General features: G+C 38.5%; 1 non-coding gene across 1 annotated transcript; it reads left to right on the forward strand.

Moving 5' to 3' along the window:
- Positions 1–21,735: 21,735 nt before the first annotated feature.
- Positions 21,736–21,843, forward strand: LOC130946995 (small nucleolar RNA R71). The gene has a single exon (XR_009072410.1). It is a non-coding gene; the product is annotated as a small nucleolar RNA R71 (small nucleolar RNA).
- Positions 21,844–26,654: the final 4,811 nt, after the last annotated feature.

Below are 26,654 nucleotides of genomic sequence, written 5' to 3' on the forward strand. Positions count from 1 at the left end.
AGGATATTGATTCTGATAAGAAGTTCATTGTTAATGGACAGAGAATCAACATTATCTTGAAGGAAACTTTGAGCAGGAGTGCTCAAAACTGAGACTAGAGTGATTCTCAGTGAAAGTCCAGCTAAAGACAGTAAAGAAGCGCTTACTGGGAGGCAACCCAGTCATTAGTAGGTTGTATGATTTGTTCTTACAGAGGCAAATATCAAAAAATGAAGGAATTCACAGAGTTACAGAAAGATTCAGCTCAAAAAGCAGAGAAAATGAGCTTACTGGCGAAAAAACGCCAGTAAGGTGCATTTTGGGCGTTAAACGCCAGAATGGGTACCATTCTGGGCGTTTAACGCCAGTAATGGTACCATTTTGGGCGTTAAACGCCAGAATGGGTACCATTCTGGGCGTGTAACGCCAGGTGTGCAGCATCACTGGGCGTTCAGAAAAACGCCCAGTGAGGAAGGTTTTCTGGCGTTTAACGCCAGCCAGGGTACCTGGCTGGGCGTTAAACGCCCAAAAAGGGTGCCAAGTGGGCGTTAAACGCCAGAATGGGTGCCATTCTGGGCGTTTAACGCCAGAAAGGTGGGGGGACCACATTTTTGTTTTCAACTCAAATTTTTTCAAACTTTCCTCTTTTTACCCATAATCTTCTACATAAATGCACTTCAACCTTTCATCATCCACTTTCAAATCTTCACAAATCAAAACCATTCTTCAAATCTATTTCAAAATAATCTCAAATCTTCTTCAAAAACTCACCCTTTTCTCAAATTTTTTTCAAAATCTTTTCAAATTTCCTTTCAAACCTCTCTTTTGTTTTCGAAATTCTCCTCCCCCCACTCTATAAATGAACGTTCCTCACCCCTCCTTCCTCACACCATTCGAATTTCCTCTTCCTCTCTCACTCTCTTCTCTTCTTTCTTTTCTTTTTGCTTGAGGACAAGCAAAACCTCTAAGTTTGGTGTGCTTTTCCGTGATCACTAAGCTAAGATCTATCAAGATCATGGCTCCCAAGGGAAAACAAACCAACTCAAGAGGAAAGAAAGAGACTAATCCAAAGAATCTTTGGAATGAAGAGAAGTTCTTAACCAAAGAACATGAAGACCATTATCACAAAATAATGGGTCTGAGGTCAGTGATCCCGGAAGTTAAATTTGATCTGAAAGAAGATGAATATCCGGAGATCCAAGAGCAAATTCGAAACAGAGGTTGGGAAATTCTGACCAATCCTGAGACAAAGGTTGGAAGGAACATGGTTCAGGAATTCTACTCAAATCTGTGGCTAACAGATAAGCAAAGAATGACTGGAACCGCTTACCATACCCACAGAACCATGGTCAGAGGGAAAGTTATGTACTTCCATCTGGACAAAATAAGAGAAATCTTCAAACTACCTCAACTACAAGATGATCCTGATTCCTTCAATAGGAGGATGGTGAGAGTAGATAAAGGGTTGGATCAAGTTCTAGAGGACATCTGCCTCCCTGGGACTAAGTGGATAACCAATTCAAAGGGTGTCCCAAACCAACTCAAGAGGGGAGACCTCAAGCCAATTGCAAGAGGTTGGCTAGACTTTATTGGGCGTTCCATATTGCCCACTAGCAACCGTTCTGAGGTCACCATCAAGAGAGCAGTGATGATTCACTGCATTATGCTTGGAAAAGAAGTGGAGGTTCATCATGTGATTGCTTGTGAGATCTACACCATTGCAAATAAGAATTCCACTGAGGCCAAACTGGCTTACCCAAGCTTGATTTCCTTGCTCTGTAAAGAGGCTGGGGTGAAGATGGGAGTAGATGAGTTCATACCCATTGAACACCCAATCACCAAGAAGTCAATGGAAGGACAAGTGCAAGACAACTCCATCAAGAGGAGGGCGCAGGAATTCCTCCCTGAATTCCCAAGAATTGACTACTGGTCCAGCCTAGAAGCATCTATTAACAAGCTGCAAGAGACTATGGAGCAACTGAAGGAAGAACAGCAGAATCAGAATTGCATGCTCTGCAAATTGCTGAAGGAACAAGAGAAGCAGGGGCGTGAACTCCAAGAGTTGAAACGCCAAAAGCTCTCCTCTCAAGCTGAGGGAGCATCCACTTCTCAAAATCAAGGTTGTTGAGTCCTAACTCTGTGAAAACCTCTATCATTAGGAGCCTCTGTTTTTCGTTTTTTTTTTATTTTTCCTTTATTTTGTTTTTATTTTTCGTTTTTCTAGTCTCATTCTATATCTATTTTTGAGTCTTGTTTTTAATTCATAATTAATAAAATTAAAGTTATGCCTTAAAGTTATGAATGTCCTATGAATCCATCACCTCTCTTAAAAGAAAAATGCTTTAATCACAAAAGAACAAGAAGTACAGGGTTTCAAAATTTATCTCTGAAACTAGTTGAATTAATTTGATGTGGTGACAATACTTTTTGTTTTCTGAATGAATGCTTGAATAGTGCATATGTCTCTTGAATTTGTTGTTTTTAAGAATGTTAAATTTGTTGGCTCTTGAAAGAATGAGGAGAAAGAGAACTGTTATTGAGGATCTGAAAAATCATCAAATTGATTCTTGAAGCAAGAAAAAGCAGTGAATACAAAAAAAAAAAATCGAAAAAAAAGAGAAAAGAAAAAGAAAAAGAAAAGAAATAGAGTTGTGATCCAAGGCAACAAGAGTGTGCTTAAGAACCCTGGACACCTCTAATTGGGGACTTTAGCAAAGCTGAGTCACAATCTGAAAAGGTTCACCCAATTATGTGTCTGTGGCATGTGTGTATCCGGTGGTAATACTGGAAGACAGAGTGCTTTGGGCCACAGCCAAGACTCATATATTAGCTATGTTCAAGAATCATTATACTTAACTAGGAGAATCAATAACATTATCTGAGTTCTGAGTTCTCATAGATGCCAATCATTCTGAACTTCAAAGGATAGAGTGAGATGCCAAAACTGTTCGGAGGCAAAGAGCTACTAGTCCCGCTCATCTAATTGGAACTATGTTTCTTTGATATTTTGGAATCTATAGTATATTCTCTTCTTTTTATCCTATTTTGATTTTCAGTTGCTTGGGGACAAGCAACAATTTAAGTTTGGTGTTGTGATGAGCGGATAATTTGTATACTTTTTGGCATTGTTTTTAGTATGTTTTTAGTATCTTTTAGTTAGTTTTTAGTATATTTTTATTAGTTTTTAATTAAAATTCACTTTTCTGGACTTTACTATGAGTTTGTGTGTTTTTCTGTGATTTCAGGTATTTTCTGACTGAAATTGAAGGTTCTGAGCAAAAATCTGATTCAGAGACTGAAAAGGACTGCAGATGCTGTTGGATTCTGACCTCCCTGCACTCGAAGCGGATTTTCTGGAGCTACAGAAGCCCAAATGGCGCGCTCTCAACGGCGTTGGAAAGTAGACATCCAGGGCTTTCCAGCAATATATAATAGTCCATACTTTGCCCAAGATTTGATGGCCCAAACCTGCGTAGCAAACCGGCCTCAGAAATTCCAGCGTTAAACGCCGGAACTAGCATAAAACTTGGAGTTAAACGCCCAAACTGGCATGAGAACTGGCGTTTAACTCCAGAAAACGTCTCTACACATAAAAGCTTCAATGCTCAGCCCAAGCACACACCAAGTGGGCCCGGAAGTGGATTTTTCTGTCATTTACTCATTTCTGTAAACCTTAGGATACTAGTTTACTACTTATAGGACCTTTTGACTTTGTAATCAGTACAGAATGCGACCTTATGACATTGTACACCTTTTCTTCCACAGCATGAGTCTCTAAACCCCATGGTTGGGGGTGAGGAGCTCTGCTGTGTCTTGATGGATTAATGCAATTACTACTGTTTCTCATTCAATCATGCTTGCTTCCATTCTAAGATAATACTTGTTCTTAATCCGGATGAATGTGATGATCAGTGACAATCATCATCATTCTCAACTATGAACATGTGCCTGACAACCACCTCTGTTCTACCTTAGATTAAGTAGTTATCTCTTGGATTCTTTTATCGGAATCTTCGTGATATAAGCTAGACTGATGGCGGCATTCAAGAGAATCCGGAAGGTCTAAACCTTGTCTGTGGTATTCTGAGTAGGATTCAATAACTGAATGACTGTGACGTGCTTCAATCTCCTGAAGGCGGGGCGTTAGTGACAGACGCCAAAAGAATCATTGGATTCTACTCCGGTCTGATTGAGAACCGACATATGGAATGCCGTGCCGTGACAGGGCATTAGGAATCGTTCCAATGAGAGGATGGGAGGTAGCCACTGACAACGGTGAAACCCTACACACAGCTTGCCATGGAAGGAGACTTGCGTGTTTGATGAAGAAGACAGTAGGAAAGCAGAGATTCAGAAGATGGAGCATCTCCAAACCTCAACCTATTCTCCATTACTGCAAAACAAGTAACCATTTCATGTTCTTTTGCTTTTCACAATCAATCCTGATAATTTCTGATATCCTGACTAAGATTTACAAGATAACCATAGCTTGATTCAAGCCGACAATCTCCGTGGGATCGACCCTTGCTCACGCAAGGTATTACTTGGACGACCCAGTGCACTTGCTGGTTAGTTGTGCGGGATTGCAAAAGTGTTATTGCAATTTCGTGCACCACATGTTCCACTATAAATCAAATTTAATCCATTCGATTTATTATAAACTTGTAATTCAAATTAACTCCATTTGATTTACTAGGAGTGAAAAAATTATGGACCGAATCGAAATTATTTGTACCAATTTATTAGGGGTATAAAACCATGAGTAACATTTTGAATTTCCCTCCTTGGTAAATTGAAACTATTAACATATTTACCTACTAAATTGAATTAAATCTGTTTGATTTGATTTAGTATCAAAAAATCTAATTCAAATTCAATAAATTTGATTTATATAAAAATATGAATAAAGACTTTCATATAACGTTATTTTAGGATTTTTATTTAAGGTCATTTATAACATACAGATTTATGCATACAGATGAAAGGATGCATTGACAAGTGGCAAGATGATGGTTACAGGGAACAGACTTGGCAGAGCTCTGTAACCTTGTCTGCCGTGGTAGTTGAAGGGGGAGCCAACTAATGGAATAAGGAGTCAATGTTACAGATCCACAACTGGATTTAGGGAGGTGGGCTGTGGTGCACGAAATTGTGATCTCTAACAATGGCGCTCAACTTGGTATGCGCGTTTATAATCTCAGCACTTTCTTCACAACTTCGCACAACTAACCAGCAAGTGCACTAGGTCGTCCAAGTAATAAACCTTACGTGAGTAAGGGTCGATGCCACTGAGACTGTTGGTATGGAGCAAGCTATGGTCATCTTGTAAATCTCAGTCAGGCGGATTCTGATGGTTATAATGGTTTTTGAATATAAAGATAAATTAAGCATAAAATAAAGATAAAGATACTTATGTAAATCATTGGTGGGAATTTCAGACAAGCGTATGGAGATGCTTTATCCCTCTTGAATCTCTGCTTTCCTACTGCCTTCATCCAATCCTTCATACTCCTTTCCATGGCAAGCTGTATGTTCGGGTTTCACCGGCGTCAATGGCTACCTCCCATCCTCTCAGTAAAAATGGTCTAAATGCGCTGTCACCGCACGGCTAATCATCTGTCAGTTCTCGAACATGTTAGAATAGAATCTAGTGATCCTTTTGCGTCTGTCACTACGCCCAACACTCGCGAGTTTGAAGCTCGTCACATTCATTCAATCTCTGAATCCTACTCAGAATACCACAGACAAGGTTTAGACTTTCCAGATTCTCAAGAATGCTGCCAATGGATTCTAGCTTATACCACGAAGATTCTGATTAAGGAATCCAAGAGATATTCCTTCAAGCTTAATTGCATGTAGAACGAGAGTGGTTGTCAGGCACACGTTCATAAGTGAGAATGGTGATGAACGTCACATAATCATCACATTCATCAAGTTCTTGAGTGCGAATGGATATCTTGGAATAAGAATAAGCGTGAATTGAATAGAAGAACAATAGTAATTGCATTAATACTTGAGGTACAGCAGAGCTCCACACCTTAATCTATGGTGTGTAGAAACTCCACCGTTGAAAATACATAAATGATGAAGGTCTAGGCATGGCCGTGAGGCCAGCCCCTAAAACGTGATCAAGGGATCAAAAGATAATTCAAAGATCCAAAGATGTAAATACAATAGTAAAAAGTTCTATTTATACTAAACTAGTTACTAGGGTTTACAGAAATAAGTCTAAGTGCAGAAATCCACTTCCGGGGCCCACTTTGATGTGTGCTTGGGCTGAGCTTGAGTTTTACACGTGCAGAGGCTTCTCTTGGAGTTAAACGCCAAGTTGTAACGTGTTTTTGGCGTTTAACTCTGGTTTGTGATGTGTTTCTGGCGTTTTACTCCAGATTGCAGCATGGAACTGGCGTTCAATGCCAGTTTGCATCGTCTAAACTTGAATTAAGTATGGACTATTATATATTTCTGGAAAGCCCTGGATGTCTACTTTCCAACGCAATTAAGAGCGCGCCATTTGGAGTTATGTAGCTCCAGAAAATTCATTTCGAGTGCAGGGAGGTCAGAATCCAACAGCATCTGTAGTCCTTTTCAGCTTCCTATCAGATTTTTGCTCAGGTCCCTCAATTTCAGCCAGAAAATACCTGAAATCACAGAAAAATACACAAACTCATAGTAAAATCCAGAAATGTGAATTTTGCATAAAAACTAATAAAAACATCCCTAAAAGTAACTAGATCCTACTAAAAACTACCTAAAAACAATGCCAAAAAGCGTATAAATTATCCGCTCATCACAACACCAAACTTAAATTGTTGCTTGTCCCCAAGCAACTGAAAATCAAATAGGATAAAAAGAAGAGAATATACTATAAATCCCAAAATATCAATGAATATTAGTTCTAATTAGATGAGCGGGACTTGTAGCTTTTTACTTCTGAACAGTTTTGGCATCTCACTTTATCCTTAGAAGTTTAGAATGATTGGCATCCATAGGAACTCAGAGTTCAGATAGTTCCATTGATTCTCCTAGTTAAGTATGTTGATTCTTGAACACAGCTACTTTTATGAGTCTTGGTCGTGGCCCTAAGCACTTTGTTTTCCAGTATTACCACCGGATACATAAATGCCACAGACACATGACTGGGTGAACCTTTTCATATTGTGACTCAGATTTGCTAAACTCCCCAGTTAGAGGTGTCCAGAGCTCTTAAGCACACTCTTTTTGCTTTGGATCACGACTTTAACCACTCAGTCTCAAGCTTTTCACTTGGACCTTTATGACACAAGCACATGGTTAGGGACAGTTTGATTTAGCCGCTTAGGCCTGGATTTTATTTCCTTGGGCCCTGACAAACCCCATTTGTAGGGTTTATCTTGTATTGATTTTAAGAGCTTTTATCACCTTTTACCCACATTTATTCAATGAAATAGCATGGTTTTGTGATTGTCTCCTTATTTGTGTTTAGATGTGAAAACATGCTTTTCAACCCTTAATTTGATGGTTTTAATCTCCCTTTGATTCCACTAGATGCCTTGATATGTTTGTTAGTGATTTCAGATTGAAAAGGCTAGGAATGGATCAAAGGAGTGAAGAGGGAAAGCATGCAAAGTGGAGAAATCATGAAAAGTCAAAGAAGTTGAACTCGCCCATGGACGCGCGCGCGCACTTGGCGCTTGCGCGCACCTGCAAATCACCCCATGGACGCGTACGCGTGCTGTGCGCGTACGCGTCGGTGCTGGTTTATGATTTTTTAATGAAAACGTGACCAACGAATTCTCAAGGGTTGTGGGGCCCAATTCCAACCAACTTTGGCGCCTAAACTGCTATTTAAAGTCAAGGATTGAAGAGCAAAGGGAGATTAGTTCATTTTCACTCATTAGGATTAGTTTAGGGTAGTTTCTAGAGAGAGAAGCTCCCACTTCTCTCTAGAATTAGGATTAGGATTAGGATTAGTTCTTAGATCTAGGTTTTAATCTTTGCCTTCTTCTACTTCTACATTTCAATTCTTTGTTGTTAGATTCATTCTTCTTCTACTCTTTTGTTGTAATTTCCTTTATGTTGTTCTTACATTTTGTTGTAGATCTAGTATTGTTCCCTCTACATTCTTTCAATTCAATTAGAGGTAATTCATAATAATTGTATTCATTTGATTTGTTGTTGTTTAATTCCTTGCAATTGAGTAGTGTAGATTTACTTTTCTTGCAATATTACTATGCTTTCCTTTTATGCCTTCCAAGTGTTTGATGAAATGCTTGGTTGGATTTTAGAGTAGGATTTTATACTCTTGGCTTGGAAAGGTAACTTAGGAACTCTTGAGTTACTAATGTCCAAGTGATTGATGATTGGGAGCCATTGACTCTAGTTCTCACTAATTGAATTAGTGGAGAGTTAGGACTTATGGACTAGGATTGATATAGCTCATTTGACTTTCCTTTACTACTAGTTAGAGGATGATTTAATGAGATTAATCCTTGCCAATTCTCATATTGTGGTTAGTGATTAGGATAGAGATCCTTGACCACCAACCCTTGCCAAGACCTTTTTAGCCACTAGTTTACTTTCTTGTCATTTAATTTTCATGCTTCTTATCCAAAACCCCAAAATAACTCATAACCAATAACAAGACACTTTATTGTAATTCCTAGGGAGAACGACCCGAGGTTTGAATACTTCGGTTTATAAAATTAGGGGTTTGTTACTTGTGACAAACAATCTTTTGTATGAGAGGATTATTGTTTGGTTTAGAAGCTATACTTTACAACGAGATTTTATTTGAGAAATTCTAAACCGTCAAAAATCCAATCGTCAAAATGGCGCCGTTGCCGGGGAGTTGCAATGGTGTTGTGTTATTGGTTATTGTATATATGTAAATATTGTGAATAGCTTGATTTTTGGGTTGCTTGCTAGTTTTTGCGAGTCTTAGTATTTTGTTTCATTATTTCTTATTAGTTTTTGTTCCTTATTTTCTCTTTCCATTATGAATTCTCATTTTGGCTATGAGTGTGATTACAACTATGTTGTAGGTGATGAGGACTATAATGGAGATATGTATCAAGGATGGGACAACCAAAGGTGGGAGGAGCCATATGCATATGATCAATCTTCTTGGCAACAACCTCCACCAATGAACTATGAAGAAGAGCCATTCTATGATGCATACCAATCAATTGGCTATGGTGAATCTCCTTGTGATTTTCAAGAACCACCACCATATGCTTATGAGTCATATCCTCAACATGACCCTCAACCACACTCACAAGCCTATTTTCAACAAACACCTCCATATGACCATGATCCTTACCCACCATACCAACCTCCTTTTGAACCATATGAGCCATACATGGAACCACAATTCCAAGATTACTACTCCCAAGAACCACCTCAATACACATCACCACCTTCCCAAGAAGAACCATCTTCCTATAATGAACCCTTTCTCCAAAATGACGAACCCTACCATCCACCCCAATCTCTAATGGATGAAACCCTCGGTGTTCTTCTTCAAGGACAAGAGGAGATGACAAGGGATGTGCAACAATTCATGACCGCCTTGGATGAGGTGGTAAACCGGCTAGCATCCCAACTTTTGGACACTCAAGAAACTCCCATAGCTACATGTGGAGAATCTAAAGAGGAGCATAGCTTAAAGGAGAGATTGGAAACTTCGGTGGAAAAGGAGGAATGCCACTTTGTATTAGAACAATTGGAGGAACCTATGACCATTGAAGAAGAGGAAGAAGTGGTTGAAGATTTAGGAGATGCGGAACTTCCATGGGAAGCTAAAATTATAGAAAACCCCTCCAAGAAGATTGAAGTTGATGTTGAGGAAAAATATGCACAACCTCCAAGGCATATACCATATGAAGACTTGGAAGGAGTAAAGCAAGAATTGAGTTCCCTTGGTGATGAAGATCATGCATCCAATCTTCTTGGTGAAGAATCCTTTGAATTTGAAGAACCTTCTCCCAATGAATTTGAAAGTGATGTGGAGGTAGATTTCTCTCAACCTCCCATTTATGACTTGAGTGATGGAGAAGAGTTAGATGAAGTTGATGAACAAAGGATTGAAAGTGAAAAAGTTTTTGAAAAGGTGGAGGCAATCAAGGAAGAAAACAAGGGAGTGGAGTTTACTAGCACATTGGAAATACCTCTCCCCAAGCCACCACCATCCACTCTCTCATTCAAGTGGGTAAATTCCTTATACTCAAGCTTTATTATTCCCCTTGAATATGGTTTGCTTGAAACGGATGGTCAACTTAGAGATATTTGTGGCTTTAAGAGTAAAAAGGAGATGGTTAGTGGTTGGAAGCATCATTCTAGGTTCATTATGGTCACATGTCCAAAGCTTGATAGCAAAGGTTGGTGTATAACTAGAGTACATGGTTCTAGAAGGATGTTTGGTCACTTTGTTGAGAATTCACCTTACTCACCACCCACATGGATTAATGATAATCAACTTGGAGATGGGTGTGAAGACAAAATATGGGATCCGGGAACACATGAGGATCAACATTGGGAGCCCATAGTTTGTGAAGGACTCCATCAAAGCTTGGAGATATTAATCTTGAATGATGGAGCTTATTGGAAGTCCAAGCATTGGTGGAAGTTCCGAGATGAGTACAAGCACAAGCCACCTTGAGAGAAGCTCCCCATAAGTCCAACTTAAGGACAATAAACAAAAGTGCTAGGTGGGAGACAACCCACCATGGTGAAATCCTTTCATTTTCTCTTTTGTACATATTGATAGAATTAGTTTAAATTCATGTTTTGATTAGTTAGTTGAGTATATTTGGTAGTATAATATGTTAAATAAGGTTTTATGGTATTTTGGTAGCTGTTTGGAGGTTTAGAATGCTTAGATTGGTGCAAAAACATAGGAAACTTTTAAGAAAAACAGAGCACCATCCGCGCGCATGCGCACAGCGTGCGCACGCGCACATTAAGCATTTTCGATCACTTACGCGTCCGCGTACATGGCGCGCGTGCGTAGATGCAGAAGTTCCACTCCCAGCTAGCAAACCCGAGAGTTAGGCCCTCCCTGTGCGAATGTTGAGCCTCAGGCCCAACACAATCCGCGCGTGCGCGCACCTGGCGCGTACGCGCCCATCATGATGAATTCGCAATGTACGCGCAAGCGCACATGCCGCGCGCGCGCAGATTATGCCACCTGCACTCCTGGTACTTTTACCAGAGAGTTGTGCCAACTTTGGGCCAACATTGGGCCGACGGCCTGGCTGACCATCCACGCAGACGCGCATTGTACGCGTCCGCGCCCACGCCCACATCCCCATATACGCGCAAGCGCACTGTCCGCGTCCGCGCTTCCCTCTCCATTCCACCACCCGCGCGCGCGCGCCATGCGTGCGTACGCGCGGATGCCCTTCTTTCACTACATTTCTTTTCTTCTCTTCTCTCCATTTCTTTTCCCCTCCTTTCTTCTTTCCTTCTTCTACACCTCCTCCAACATATCCAAACACCATTGATAACCATTTATTTTAGTTAGTTAATTAGTTAGTTTTAGTTTAGTTTTCATTTTATTTTCTCTCTTTTCATTACAAGTGTTGGATTATTAACTTTGTTTACTACACATTGTTGCCTCCTTATTGCCTAAATGCTAATTTAGAATTAATGTTCTTAGATAATCTTTGTTGGATCCTATGATTGAGGTTATATTTTGCTACTTGGTCTTGAGTTTTTCATGCTTATCTTTTGAAAAACACCAAGTGATAAGAATTGCCTTCGAGCTTGTAACTCTTCTTGAATTACATGATTTGGCCACCATGTGATTTGAGCCTTATTTTGTGATTAGGCAACCTCTTGATGATGGATGATGTTGTGCATTTACCTTAATGCATTGTGTTTCATGATCATATGCATCCATATGTGTTTGACTTAAATGCTTTCATGCTTCTTTAATGCTTGTTTTACCTTACAAGTTTACTTAAAGCATCTCAAGCACACTAGGATAAGTGAAGTGCATGCTTCTTTTGTGACATACCTTTTAGGCTAATGTGTGTTCTAAACCGCGCAATTTAGAATTCACACACCTACTTGTCATCAATGTCACACTAATTCACTCACTCAATTCTAGTGATTTACCTCATTCCAACAATTATGCTTCCTTGCTTTTATATCTTTTCCTCTTATGGTGTTATATTTTTGTTTTTCATGATGAATGCACCACAAGCAAACATGGAAGCAAGACTAAGAACACGTAGCAATCCGGAGAGTCGCCGTACCCCCTTGCTCATCTTTGAGTGCACCGAGGACGGTGCAAACTTTTAAGTGTGGGGAGGTCGTCCGACCGGTCGGCGATTTTGGGTGACAAATTTCTAATCTCAACACTTTTGCATTTCATTCTAGGATTTTAGGATTTTACTTGCATTTTCTTATTTTGCATACATATACACAATAAGCTTAGTCAAAATAATGAATTTTCAAAATTTCTATCTATAGGGCACCAATTGATTTGAGTAAAAACTTTTCATAAAACTTGCATGAATTATATATATTGTGGATCATATTTTTGAGCTAAGAACACAAGCAAGTGAGATTTGAGCCTAATGGTGTGGTTACATCTTATAACCACTTATTTTCCTTCTTGTGTGTATTATTCTCTTTATATGATTGTAATCTTTGATTTGTTTGATTCTTTATGTCCATTATTTTGTGTATTCATGCATTTATATGATTGAGGCCATCATTTCATTTAACTCACTTACCCAAATAGCCTTACCTTTTATCTTCCATTGTTAGCCAATTTGAGCCTACGCTTAACCTACTTGTTCTTTAATTTAGCACATTACAAGCCTTAAAGCGGAAAACAATAAAAGTCCTTAATTTGGATCTTTGATTGGCTTAGGCTAGTGTATGTGAGTATCATTCAAGTGTGGGAACCTTGGGGACATTGGGTGAATAAAAGGGTAGTTTTGTATTTTTATTGAAAACATTGGGAATTGGGTACATGCTCATGTATTGATCAAATGTATAGACCTTATGCATTGATGCTCTTGTATAAAGAAAGAAAAAAAATGAGAAAAAAAGAAAAGAAAAAAAAAGAAAAATAATATAGAAAAGAAAAAGAAAAAAATAGAAAAAAAAAGAAAGAAAAAAAAAGAAAGAAATAAAAAAAAGGGGACAAAATGCCCCAAAGCAAAGTGTAGCTCAATAAAATCAATGCATGAGTGTTGTGAAATTAAAAAGGAATACATGAGTATGTGAAAAAGTGAGGAATGGGTAGTTAGATTAGAACTTAATTGTATAGGATGTCATAGGTTAGGTGGGAAGTTTAAGCCTATCAAAGATTCAAATTTCAAGCTCACTTAACCAAATATGCATCCTACCTTGACCCTAGCCCCATTACAACCAAAGAAAAGACCTCATGATACTTGTATGCATGCATGAAATATATGTTGATTGTTAGAAGAAGAACAAATCTTGGAAAGCATGATTAGGGGAGAATTGAGAGACTCAACCCTAAACACTTGAGCGAAGAGAGTGCAAATACATCTGGTGAGGGTTCGATGCTCAATTACATGTTTTCACCTATGATCAACTTTTCATGCAAGTTTGTAAAAATATTTAATAACTTAAATCAATTGTGGATTGGACTTGTTAGTCCTTAGCCCTTGTGCATATATGCTTCTTGGGAATTGATTTATTTTGACCAAGCAATTGCATTCATGTAGATAGTTGCATATAGGTAGATTGCATTTAGTTAGTTCCATTGAATAAATGCCATACCCTTTACTTCATTCTTGGTTTAAGCATGAGGACATGCTTGGTTTAAGTGTGGGGAGGTTGACAAACCCCATTTGTAGGTTTATCTTGTATTGATTTTAAGAGCTTTTATCACCTTTTACCCACATTTATTCAATGAAATAGCATGGTTTTGTGATTGTCTCCTTATTTGTGTTTAGATGTGAAAACATGCTTTTCAACCCTTAATTTGATGGTTTTAATCTCTCTTTGATTCCACTAGATGCCTTGATATGTTTGTTAGTGATTTCAGATTGAAAAGGCTAGGAATGGATCAAAGGAGTGAAGAGGGAAAGCATGCAAAGTGGAGAAATCATGAATAGGGGTGGCAGCAAAACCCGAACCCGCGGGTACCCGTCCCGCCCCTACCCGATCGGGGCGGGTTTAAACCCGACCCGCAGCGGGGCGGGTCTGAAGCGTGGCGGGGTGGACGAGCGGGGCGGGGCGGGGTCGGGTTTAGGGTGAACCCGCCCCTACCCGCCCCGGAGTGCATAAGTATATATATGAAATTTAGAAATTAGGTTAAGCCGTCAGTCATTTCATCTCCATTCTCAACCCTAGGCATTAGGACTTCCTCGCCGTCACTCACTTCTGCGTCACTCTTCACCCACTTCGTCGCTCTTCACTCCTTCGCCGGTAAGTCGCCGTCACAGATCGTCCGGTCATTCGCCGTCGCTCACCAAGACACCAACCCTCCTCATTCATCTCGATCGCCTCGCCGCTGTCGCTCACAGAGCTCACGTCGGCGTCGCTCCCACTTCTCGCGTCACTATCCTCGCCGACTTGCCCCTGTGGTCTCTGGTCTGTGGTCACCTTGTCGTCCCTCCTTCCTCTGTCGTCTTCTCTCTGGTGACTGGTAAATACTGTATATGAATTTCTTGTATCTATGAGATCTGAGGGAATCTGTAGGTTCAAAGTATTTAGCCTTTATAGAATAAATTTTTCATGTATGCTGTGTGAAGTGCTTTGAATAAATGATAGTGTAAACAACCTTGGATTACTATTGAGTACTTCAGTTGCATATTCTATGATTTTAGTTTGCTGCTTCTTTTTTTGTGCGGGATAGTATAAATATGTTCTGTTCCTGCTGTATTATTCTGTTTGAAGCAGAATGAATCCATAATAGATCCTTTTATATGTTGTTTTACATTTTATAAAGGCTATATTTTGCTGTCATTTGAGCCTTTTTTATGTGTCCAGTGATGAATGTTTATTGTAACCAAAGAACTTCAGATATTTCTAATATAAATATTGGAAAAGCTGGATCTATTTAATTTGTGGTTGGTTAATCACTAACCACAGCTTTATAAAACTTCATGCCTCTAATTACCACTTTGTACTACTATTTCAAAGTTTGTATACAAACAGATGCAGTTTATTCACTTTTGTGATCTTGAAAACTCTTCTTTAGTTTGTGTATCAATGGCTATCTGAATATTGTACTTGCAATTGAACCACTTTTTGTCATGATTCTTGGGACTGCAACACTTTTTAATTTATGAGGAGTTTCTGCTCTGAAATTTTAATTTATGTATTATTCTATTTAAATCCTATTCAATTTCAATTAATATAATTTTACTAAAGAGATTGGATAAACTTAAAACAAAATTGTCAGATTATGTTGCTTTTTTCATTCTTTAATGTTCGTATTGTATATCACTCACTTAATTATAGTGCTAAACTTCCAGTTTTGTTTCTCTGTCCCTCAAGATACATGTTATGGCTCTTCCCCTTCATTCTTTGCATGAAGAATCTTGTATGCTTAATTGAAATGAGCTGATCTTATGATAATATGGATGGATTTTTATGTTATTTATTAAAGAATGAAATTAATATAACAAACAAAATTGAGATTATGTTGCTTTTTTTATTTATTGGCTTTGCTAATTGATTAGACCGCAATTAATATAACTAACATTCATGTCATGCATTTTGGTTGCTTTCAAAAGCATATATTACCCTTTCACCTCAGCTATAGGTTACTATGTTTCAAAGAATTTTGTGCTCCTTATTAAAATAAAAGCATGTTCTGTTGGAGTTCATTCAATTGTAGTAGGCAAACTTGTTTTAATAGACAAGCATGTTTATTAGAGAAAAAGAAGCACACGCTATATGTGCTAACCTAATTTTGAAAAATGATGCATGCTGCATGGTCAAATTGCCTTTAGTTTGTTTGCGTTTCATGTGGAAAATTTATAAAGCTATATTTTCTTCATTCAACTATTTTGCTTTGGTTCTGTTTGTGGTTGCCTGCTGCATAGTTCAATGACTATGTCAGGTGGTTTATGTGGTTTATTATAATTGTTACATCTTTTGATTTTCAGGTTTAAATCTTGATTTGCAAACTTTTAATAATGATGAAGATGTTGAAAGTGATCAAGAATAAGGGTTGAAGATTCCTTTATATCTAATATTGTAATTTCTTTATTATTTGAGCTAATGACATTGTATGAATTTTTTGTTTTTATTTTAATTTATTTATGAATTTTAAATTTTTGTCTTAATTTAGATATGAATATGTAAAAATTAAAATATTTAATTTTTATAGGGGCGGGTCGGGGTGGGGCGGGTTCGGATACTGTAATTTACTACCCGCGGGTTGTGACGGGGCGGATAGTACCTGAGTTATGGGACAGCGGGGCGGGGTCGGGTAGGGTAAAAACCCGCCCCTACCCGCCCCACTGCCACCCCTAATCATGAAAAGTCAAAGAAGTTGAACTCGCCCATGGACGCGCGCGCGCACTTGGCGCTTGCGCGCACCTGCAAATCACCCCATGGACGCGTACGCGTGCTGTGCGCGTACGCGTCGGTGCTGGTTTATGATTTTTTAATGAAAACGTGACCAACGAATTCTCAAGGGTTGTGGGGCCCAATTCCAACCAACTTTGGCGCCTAAACTGCTATTTAAAGTCAATGATTGAAGAGCAAAGGGAGATTAGTTCATTTTCACTCATTAGGATTAGTTTAGGGTAGTTTCTAGAGAGAGAAGCTCCCACTTCTCTCTAGAATTAGGATTAGGATTAGGATTAGTTCTTAGATCTAGGTTTTAATCTTTGCCTTCTTCTACTTCTACATTTCAATTCTTTGTTGTTAGATTCATTCTTCTTCTACTCTTTTGTTGTAATTTCCTTTATGTTGTTCTTACATTTTGTTGTAGATCTAGTATTGTTCCCTCTACATTCTTTCAATTCAATTAGAGGTAATTCATAATAATTGTGTTCATTTGATTTGTTGTTGTTTAATTCCTTGCAATTGAGTAGTGTAGATTTACTTTTCTTGCAATATTACTATGCTTTCCTTTTATGCCTTCCAAGTGTTTGATGAAATGCTTGGTTGGATTTTAGAGTAGGATTTTATACTCTTGGCTTGGAAAGGTAACTTAGGAACTCTTGAGTTACTAATGTCCAAGTGATTGATGATTGAGAGCCATTGACTCTAGTTCTCACTAATTGAATTAGTGGAGAGTTAGGACTTATGGACTAGGATTGATATAGCTCATTTGACTTTCCTTTACTACTAGTTAGAGGATGATTTAATGAGATTAATCCTTGCCAATTCTCATATTGTGATTAGTGATTAGGATAGAGATCCTTGACCACCAACCCTTGCCAAGACCTTTTTAGCCACTAGTTTACTTTCTTGTCATTTAATTTCCATGCTTCTTATCCAAAACCCCAAAATAACTCATAACCAATAACAAGACACTTTATTGTAATTCCTAGGGAGAACGACCCGAGGTTTGAATACTTCGGTTTATAAAATTAGGGGTTTGTTACTTGTGACAAACAATCTTTTGTATGAGAGGATTATTGTTTGGTTTAGAAGCTATACTTTACAACGAGATTTTATTTGAGAAATTCTAAACCGTCAAAAATCCAATCGTCAGGCCCTCCTATCCGTTGATGCTCAAAGCCTTGGATCCTTTTTACCCTTGCCTTTTGGTTTTAAGGGCTATTGGCTTTTTCTGCTTGCTTTTTTCTTTTTCTTTCTTTTTTTTATTTTCGCCATTTTTTTCGCAAGCTTCGTTATTCACTGCTTTTTCTTGCTTCAGGAATCAATTTTATGATTTTTCAGATTATCAATAACATTTTCTTTTTCGTCATTCTTTCAAGAGCCAACAATTTTAACATTCATAAACAACAAAATCAAAATTATGCACTGTTTAAGCATTCATTCAGAAAACAAAAAGTATTGTCACCACATCAATATAATTAAACTAATTTCAAGGATGAATTTGAAACTCATGTACTTCTTGTTCTTTTGTATTAAAAACATTTTTCATTTAAGAAATGTGAAGGATTCATAGAATTATTCATAGCCTTAAGACATAGTTACTAAATACTAATGATCATGTAGTAAAGACTCAAAACATAGACAAACATAAAGCATAAAATCGAAAAACAGAGACATAAGAACAAGGAAGTTAAGGAATGAGTCCACCTTAGTGAGGGTGGCGCCTTCTTCTTGAAGGACCAATGGTGTTCTTGAGCTCCTCTATGTCTCTTTATTGCCTTTGTTGCTCCTCCCTCAAAGCTCTTTGATCTTTTCTAATCTCATTGAGAATGATGGAGTGCTTTTGGTGTTCCACCCTTAATTGGTTCATGTTATGACTCAATCCTTCTAGAGAAGTGTTGAGTTGTTCCCCATAGTTGTTTGGAGGAAAATGCATCCCTTAAGGCATCTCAGGAATTTCTTGATGATGAGCTTCCTCATGCGTCTCTTGAGATCCATGAATGGGCTCTCTTGTTTGCTCCATCCTCTTCTTAGTGATGGGCTTGTCCTCTTCAATGAGGATGTCTCCTTCTATGACAACTCCAGCTAAGTTGCATAGATGGCAAATGAGATGAGAAAAAGCTAACCTTGCCAACATGGAGGGCTTTTCAGCTACTTTGTAGAGTTCTAAAGAGATGACTTCATGAACTTCTACTTCCTCTCCAATCATGATGCTATGGATCATGATGGCCCGATCCACAGTTACTTCGGATCGGTTGCTAGTGGGGATGATAGAGCGTTGGATGAACTCCAACCATCCTCTAGCCACAGGCTTAAGGTCCAGTCTTCTCAATTGAACCGGCTTGCCTTTTGAGTCTCTTTTCCATTGAGCTCATTCCACACATATGTCCATGAGGACTTGGTCCAACCTTTGATCAAAGTTGGCCCTTCTAGTGTAGGGGCGTGCATCTTTTTGCATCATAGGCAAGTTGAACGCCAACCTTACGTTCTCCGGACTGAAATCTAAGCATTTCCCTGGAACCATTGTAAGCCAATTCTTTGGGTTTGGGTTCATGCTTTGATCATGGTTCCTAGTTATCCATGCGTTTGCATAGAACTCTTGAATCGTTAAGATTCCGACTTGTTGAATAGGATTGGAGAGAACTTCCCATCCTCTTCTTCTAATCTCTTATCGGATCTCCAGATATTCGCCCTTTTTTAGCTTAAAAGGGACCTCAGGGATCACCTTTTTCTTGGCCACAACTTCATAGAAGTGGTCTTGATAGGCTTTTGAGATGAATCTCTCCATCTTTCATGACTCAGAGGTGGAAGCAATTGCCGTCCCTTTCCTCTTTCTTGAGGTTTCTCTGGCCTTAGGTGCCATCAATGGTTATAGAAAAACAAAAAAGCTATGCTTTTACCACACCAAACTTAGAATGTTGCTCTCCCTTGAGCAAAAGAAGAAAGAATAGAAGAAGAAGAAGATATGGAGGAGAAGGAAAAGGGTGTGTATTTCGGCCAAGGAGGAGAAGAGAGGGTTGTGTTGTGTGAAAATGAAGAAGGATGAAGGAGTTTATATAGTGGAGGGAGAGGGGTTTGGGTTCGGTCATTTAGAGTGGGTTTGGGTGGGAAAGAGATTTTGAATTTGAAGGTAGGTGGGGTTTATGGGGAAGAGAGGATGGATGTGAGTGGTGAAGAGGTGATGGGGAAGAGTTTTATGAAAAGGTGTGAGAGAGGGGGATAAGGTAGGTGGGGATCCTGTGGGGTCCACAGATCCTGAAGTGTCAAGGATTTCTCATCCTTGCACCCTTTAAGCGTGTAAAATGCCTTCTATATGCAATCCTGGCGTTTAACGTCAGACTGCAGCTTGTTTCTGGCATTAAACGCCCAAGTGTAGCCTGTTTCTGGCATTTTACGCTAGACAGATGCTTGTTTCTGGCGTTTAACGCCAGCTTGGTGCTTGTTTCTGGCGTTAAACGCCAGACAGCTCTTCCTCCAGGGTGTGTTTTTTCTTCTGCTATTTTTTATTATGTTTTTAATTTTTGCAATTGTTTTGTGATTCCACATGATCATAAACCTAATAAAACATAAAAGAACAATAGAAATATAGATAAATAAAAATTGGGTTGCCTCCCAATAAGTGCTTTTTTAATGTCAATAGCTTGACAGTGAGCTCTCATGGAGCCTCACAGGTATTCAGAGAATTGTTGGGACCTCCCAACACCAAACTTAGAGTTTGAATGTGGGGGTTCAACACCAAACTTAGAGTTTGGTTGTGGCCTCCCAACACCAAACTTAGGATTTGACTGTGGGGGCTCTGTTTGACTCTGCATTGAGAGAAGCTGTTCATGCTTTCTCTCCATGGTTGCAGAAGAAGATCCTTGAGCTTTAAACACAAGGTAGTCCCCATTCAATTGAAGGACTAGCTCTCCTCTGTCAACATCAATCACAGCTCCTGCTGTGGCTAGGAAGGGTCTTCCAAGAATGATGCATTCATCCTCATCCTTTCCAGTGTCTAGGATTATGAAATCAGCAGGGATGTAAAGGCCTTTAACCTTCACTAACACGTCCTCTACCAATCCATAAGCTTATTTTATTGATTTGTCTGCCATCTCTAATGAGATTCTTGCAGCTTGTACCTCAAAGATTCTCAGTTTCTCCATTACAGAGAGTTGCATAAGATTTATACCTGACCCCAGGTCACACAGACCCTTCTCAAAGGTCATGGCGCCTATGGTACAGGGTATTAAGAATTTACCAGGATCTTGTTTCTTTTGAGGTAAACTTTGCTGAACCCATGTATTTAGTTCACTAATGAGCAAGGGAGGTTCAGCTTCTTGATGGCTCCTAGATATTGAGCAACTTGCTCTTCGGTTACATCTTCATCCTCTTCAGAGGAAGAATAGTTCTCGGAGCTCATGAATGGCAGAAGGAAGTTTAATGGAATCTCTATGGTCTCTATATGAGCCTCAGATTCCTTTAGGTCCTCAATAGGGAACTCCTTTCTGTCTAGAGGACGTCCCATGAGGTCTTCCTCATTGGGATTCACGTCCTCCCCTTCCTCTTTGGATTCGGCCATGTTGATTATATCAATGGCCTTGCACTCTCTTTTCGAATTCTCTTCTGTATTGCTTGGGAGAGTACTAGAAGGAGTTTCAGTGATTTTCTTACTCAGCTGACCCACTTGTGCCTCCAAATTTCTAATGGAGGACCTTGTTTCATTCATGAAACTTAAAGTGGCCTAAGATAGATCAGAGACTATGTTTGCTAAGCTAGAGGGGCTCTGCTCAGAATTCTCTGTCTGTTGCTGAGAAGATGATGGAAAAGGCTTGCTATTGCTAAACCTGTTTCTTCCACCATTGTTATTATTGAAGCCTTGCTTCTGTGGATCCTTCCATAAAAAATTCGGATGATTTCTCCATGAAGGATTATAGGTGTTGCCAAAGGCTTCACCCATGTAATTTACCTCTGCCATTGCAGGGTTCTCAGGATCATAAGTTTCTTCTTCAGAAGATGCTTCTTTAGTACTGTTGGATGCATTTTGCAATCCATTCAGACTTTGAGATATCATATTGACTTGTTGGGTCAATATTTTGTTCTGAGCCAATATGGCATTCAAAGCATCAATTTCAAGAACTCTCTTCCTTTGAGGCGTCTCATTACTCATAGGATTCCTTTCGGAAGTGTACATGAACTGGTTATTTGCAACCATATCAATGAGTTCCTGAGCTTCTGCAGGCGTTTTCTTTAGGTGAATAGATCCACCTGGAGAATGGTCCATTCTGAAAGCATGTTAGAAGGACAGTTTTTGGTCAGTTGCTTATATCTCTCCCAAGCTTCATAGAGGGATTCACCTTCTTTCTGTCTGAAGGTTTGAACATCCACTCTAAGCTTACTCAGCTTTTAAGGAGGAAAAAATTTGGCTAAAAAAGCCGTGACCAGCTTATCCCAAGAGTTCAGGCTGTCTTTAGGTTGAGAGTCCAACCATACTCTAGCTCTGTCTCTTATAGCAAAAGGGAAAAGCATAAGCCTGTAGACTTCAGGATCAACCCCATTGATCTTGACAATATCACAGATCTGCAAGAATTCAGTTAAGAACTGAAAAGGATCTTCTGATGGAAGTCCATGAAACTTGCAATTCTGTTGCATCAGAGAAACTAATTGAGGTTTTAGCTCAAAGTTGTTTGCTCCAATGGCAGGAATTAAGATTCTTCTTCCATGTAAGTTGGAATTTGGTGCAGTAAAGTCACCAAGCATCTTCCTTGCATTGTTGTTGGGTTCGGATGCCATATCTTTTTCCTGTTCGAAAATTTCAGTTGGGTCCTCTTCAGAGTGTTGTGCTTTAGCTGCTCTTAGCTTCCTCTTCAAGGTCCTTTCAGGTTTAGCATCAGCTTCAACAAGAATGCCTTTTTTCTTGTTCCTGCTCATATGAGAGAGAAGAAAACAAAGAAATATGGAATCCTCTATGTCACAGTATAGAGATTCCTTTATGTGAGTAGAAGAAGAAAAGAATAGAAGAAGGAGGAGAAAAATTCGAACACAAAGGAGAAAAGAGGGTTTAAATTTTTAGATGAAGAGAAGTGTTAGTAAATGAATAAATAAATAGAAGGAGATGAGAGAGAGGAGTTTTCGAAAATTATTTTTGAAAAATGGTTAGTGATTTTCGAAAATTAGAGATAGAAAAGTAGTTAGGTGGTTTTGAAAAAGATAAGAAACAAACAAAAAATCAATTAGTTAGTTGAAAAAGATTTAAAAATCAATTTTGAAAAGATAAGAAGTTAGAAAAGATTTTTGAAATTGATTTTGAAAAAGATATGATTTGAAAAAGATATGTTTGAAAAGATGTGATTGAGATTTGTTTTGAAAAAGATTTGAAAAGGAAACTAAAAAGATTTGGTTTTTAAAAATTAAAATTGATTACTTGACTAACAAGAAACTAAAAGATATGATTCTAGAATTTAAAGATTGAACCTTTCTTAACAAGAAAGTAACAAACTTGAAATTTTTGGATCAATCACATTAATTGTTAGTATAATTTTCGAAAATAAAAGATAAAATTAAGAAAAAGAATTTTGAAAATCAATTTTTAAAATTTTCGAAAATAATAAAAAAAAAGAAAAAGATTTGATTTTTAAAAAAGATTTTGAAAAGATAAGATTTTTGAAATTTAAATCTTGACTTGACTAACAAGAAACAACTTATTTTAAAAAATTTTGACTAAGTCAACCCAAAGATTTTGAAAATTATGAGTAAAATAAGGAAAAGATATTTTTTTATTTTTTTGAATTTTTAATGAGGAGAAAGAAAAACACAAATATGACCCAAAACATAAAAATTATGAATCAAAACACACGATGCATGCAAGAACACTATGAATGTCAAGATGAACACCAAGAACACTTTGAAGATCATGATGAACATCAAGAACTTATTTTTGAAAAATTTTCAAGAAAAGAGAACATGCAAGACACCAAACTTAGAGACTTTTCATGCTTAGTCACTAACAAACGAAAAATGCATATGAAAAACAACAAAAGACACAAAACAAGAAAATATGAAGATCAAACAAGAAGACTTGTAAAGAACAACTTGAAGATCATGAAGAACACCCTGCATGAGTTTTTGAAAAATTTTTAGAAAATTAAAAAGATGCAATTGACACCAAACTTAAAATTTGACACTAGACTCACACAAGAAACATAAAATATATATATTTTTTATTTTTATGATTTTATAAAAAAAATTTCGAAAAACTTTTTTCTTGGAAAAACGAAAAAGAAAAGAAAATTTTGAAAGATTTTTGAAAAAAAATTTTGAAAATAAAATAAAGGTTGAAACAAGAAGAAAATTACCTAATCTGAGCAACAAGATGAACCGTCAGTTGTCCAAACTCGAACAATCCCCGGCAACGGCGCCAAAAATTTGGTGCACGAAATTGTGATATCTAACAATGGCGCTCAACTTGGTATGCGCGTTTATAATATCAGCACTTTCTTCACAACTTCGCACAACTAACCAGCAAGTGCACTGGGTCGTCCAAGTAATAAACCTTACGTGAGTAAGGGTCGATCCCACGGAGACTGTTGGTATGGAGCAAGCTATGTTCATCTTGTAAATCTCAGTCAGGCGGATTCTAATGGTTATAATGGTTTTCAAATATAAAGATAAATTAAGCATAAAATAAAGATAAAGATACTTATGTAAATCATTGGTGGGAATTTCAGACAAGCATATGGAGATGCTTCATCCCTCTTGAATCTCTGCTTTCCTACTGCCTTCATCCAATCCTTCATACTCCTTTCCATGGCAAGCTGTATGTTCGGGTTTCACCGGCGTCAATGGCTACCTCCCATCCTCTCAGTGAAAATGATCCAAATGCACTGTCACCGCACGGCTAATCATCTGTCGGTTCTCGAACATGTTGGAATAGAATCCAGTGATCCTTTTGCGTCTGTCACTACGCCCAACACTCGCGAGAGAATGGTGATGAGTGTCACATAATCATCACATTCATCAGGTTCTTGAGTGCGAATGGATATCTTGGAATAAGAATAAGCGTGAATTGAATAGAAGAACAATAGTAATTGCATTAATACTCGAGGTACAGCAGAGCTCCACACCTTAATCTATGGTGTGTAGAAACTCCACCGTTGAAAATACATAAGTGATGAAGGTCTAGGCATGGCCGTGAGGCCAGCCCCTAAAACGTGATCAAGGGATCAAAAGATAATTCAAAGATCCAAAGATCCAAAGATGTAAATACAATAGTAAAAAGTTCTATTTATACTAAATTAGTTACTAGGGTTTACAGAAATAAGTCTAAGTGCAGAAATCCACTTTCGGGGCCCACTTTGATGTGTGCTTGGGCTGAGCTTGAGCTTTACACGTGCAGAGGCTTCTCTTGGAGTTAAACGCCAAGTTGTAACGTGTTTTTGGCGTTTAACTCTGGTTTGCAACGTGTTTCTGGCGTTTTACTCCATATTGCAGTATGGAACTGGCGTTGAACGCCTGTTTGCGTCGTCTAAACTTGAATGAAGTATGAACTATTATATATTTCTGGAAAGCCCTGGATGTCTACTTTCCAACGCATTTAAGATTGCACCATTTGGAGTTCTGTAGCTCCAGAAAATTCATTTCGAGTGCAGGGAGGTCAGAATCCAACAGCATCTGTAGTCCTTTTCAGCTTCCTATCAGATTTTTGCTCAGGCCCCTCAATTTTAGCCAGAAAATATCTGAAATCACAGAAAAATACACAAACTCATAGTAAAATCCAGAAATGTGAATTTTGCATAAAAACTAATAAAAACATCCCTAAAAGTAACTAGATCCTATTAAAAACTTCCTAAAAACAATGCCAAAAAGCGTATAAATTATCCGCTCATGAGACTGGTCCGTTGTTTTAGTTTTTTGTTTGGGTCATCAGTGGTGGACTCGTCTATTCTAATTGGGCTTATACATCTTCTACGTTGCTTCAGTGTTTAACGGAATAGGCACTGATGTAATCCCTTTTCTGTTGTTGCCATCGTGGTGTTCCTCACACCTGGAGCTCGCACCTTGTTCTGATGTGCTCCGTTGTTGTTCTTCTACTCGCGCCGTGCTGAAACGTCTAGTGTGCTCAGGTCGTCGTTCTGAAACCTTTGATGTGTATCGTTACAAGAGAGAACCCACAGTGAAATTGCAACCATATGTAATTGAAGGGTTCAACGAACACTGTGACGATGAATTTTGTGAATTTGGGTCACCTACAAACACAATGACATGAAAACAAGGAAGCTTCAAAGAATTAGCTGAGGAACAATTACAGCAATACATGAAAAATTGGGCTAGTCACAACAAGCAGCAGCGCGGATGGGAGTGGGGTAGCATAGCAACCGAAGGTAGGAATTGACACCATGGTTGAAGCAGGAGCAGTGCATGAGTGAAAGTTTTGGATGGATGACAATCGAAAAAGATCATCGGCCAAAGCAGGAAAGCGTTAAGCAATAGGCAGATTCCGTCATCTTCTCCGGAGGATCTTCTTGTGGAGGTGTCGCCAATGGAGAGAGCTGTTCGAGCTAGCTCAACGGCATCAAGTCTTGACTCCAGACCTGATCGCGTCGGCAGCAGAAGCGTGAACGGCCGAACGCAGTCAACGCAGGATACGAGATAAATTTGCGACTTCGATCGGAGTCGGTTTCCAAATGTAAACTTCTGCCACGACACTACGACGGCGATTGTATCCCTCTCCCTGCAACCTAAGGCTTCATTTTTTAGGACAAGATCTTATTCAATACTTCACCCTCCATGGATGCAGTCAGACTGCATTTTTCTTTTTTTTCCCGTCCCATTCACAAAATAAAAAAATAAACATCTGTCTTCTTTAGATATCCAATTTTTGTTGATGTCAAAGTCCATTTCAACAAATTTATCACTAGATACTCCAATCAAACAACTTTGGCTTAAAGTTCAGCCACTTCTAACAAAAAGCAAGAGATAAGTCCAACAACAAAATAGCCATAGCTCATACGGCATTTCGCCCCCTCCCCACCTCGAAGGTCTCGGGTTCGAGTCCTATCAGCTGCATCCGAAGAGAAAAAATTGGTAAGTATGTGAGGAGTGTGTGGGTGTGTATTATGTACCTAAGATTGGGGGTTACCATAGATTGACCCTTTATTTAATATTGATTGCAGTTTAATTTCCTTTAAGTGCTTCATCCTCATTTTTTA

The sequence above is a fragment of the Arachis stenosperma genome, chromosome 8, assembly GCF_014773155.1.
Source record: "Arachis stenosperma cultivar V10309 chromosome 8, arast.V10309.gnm1.PFL2, whole genome shotgun sequence".
Lineage (NCBI taxonomy): Eukaryota > Viridiplantae > Streptophyta > Magnoliopsida > Fabales > Fabaceae > Arachis > Arachis stenosperma.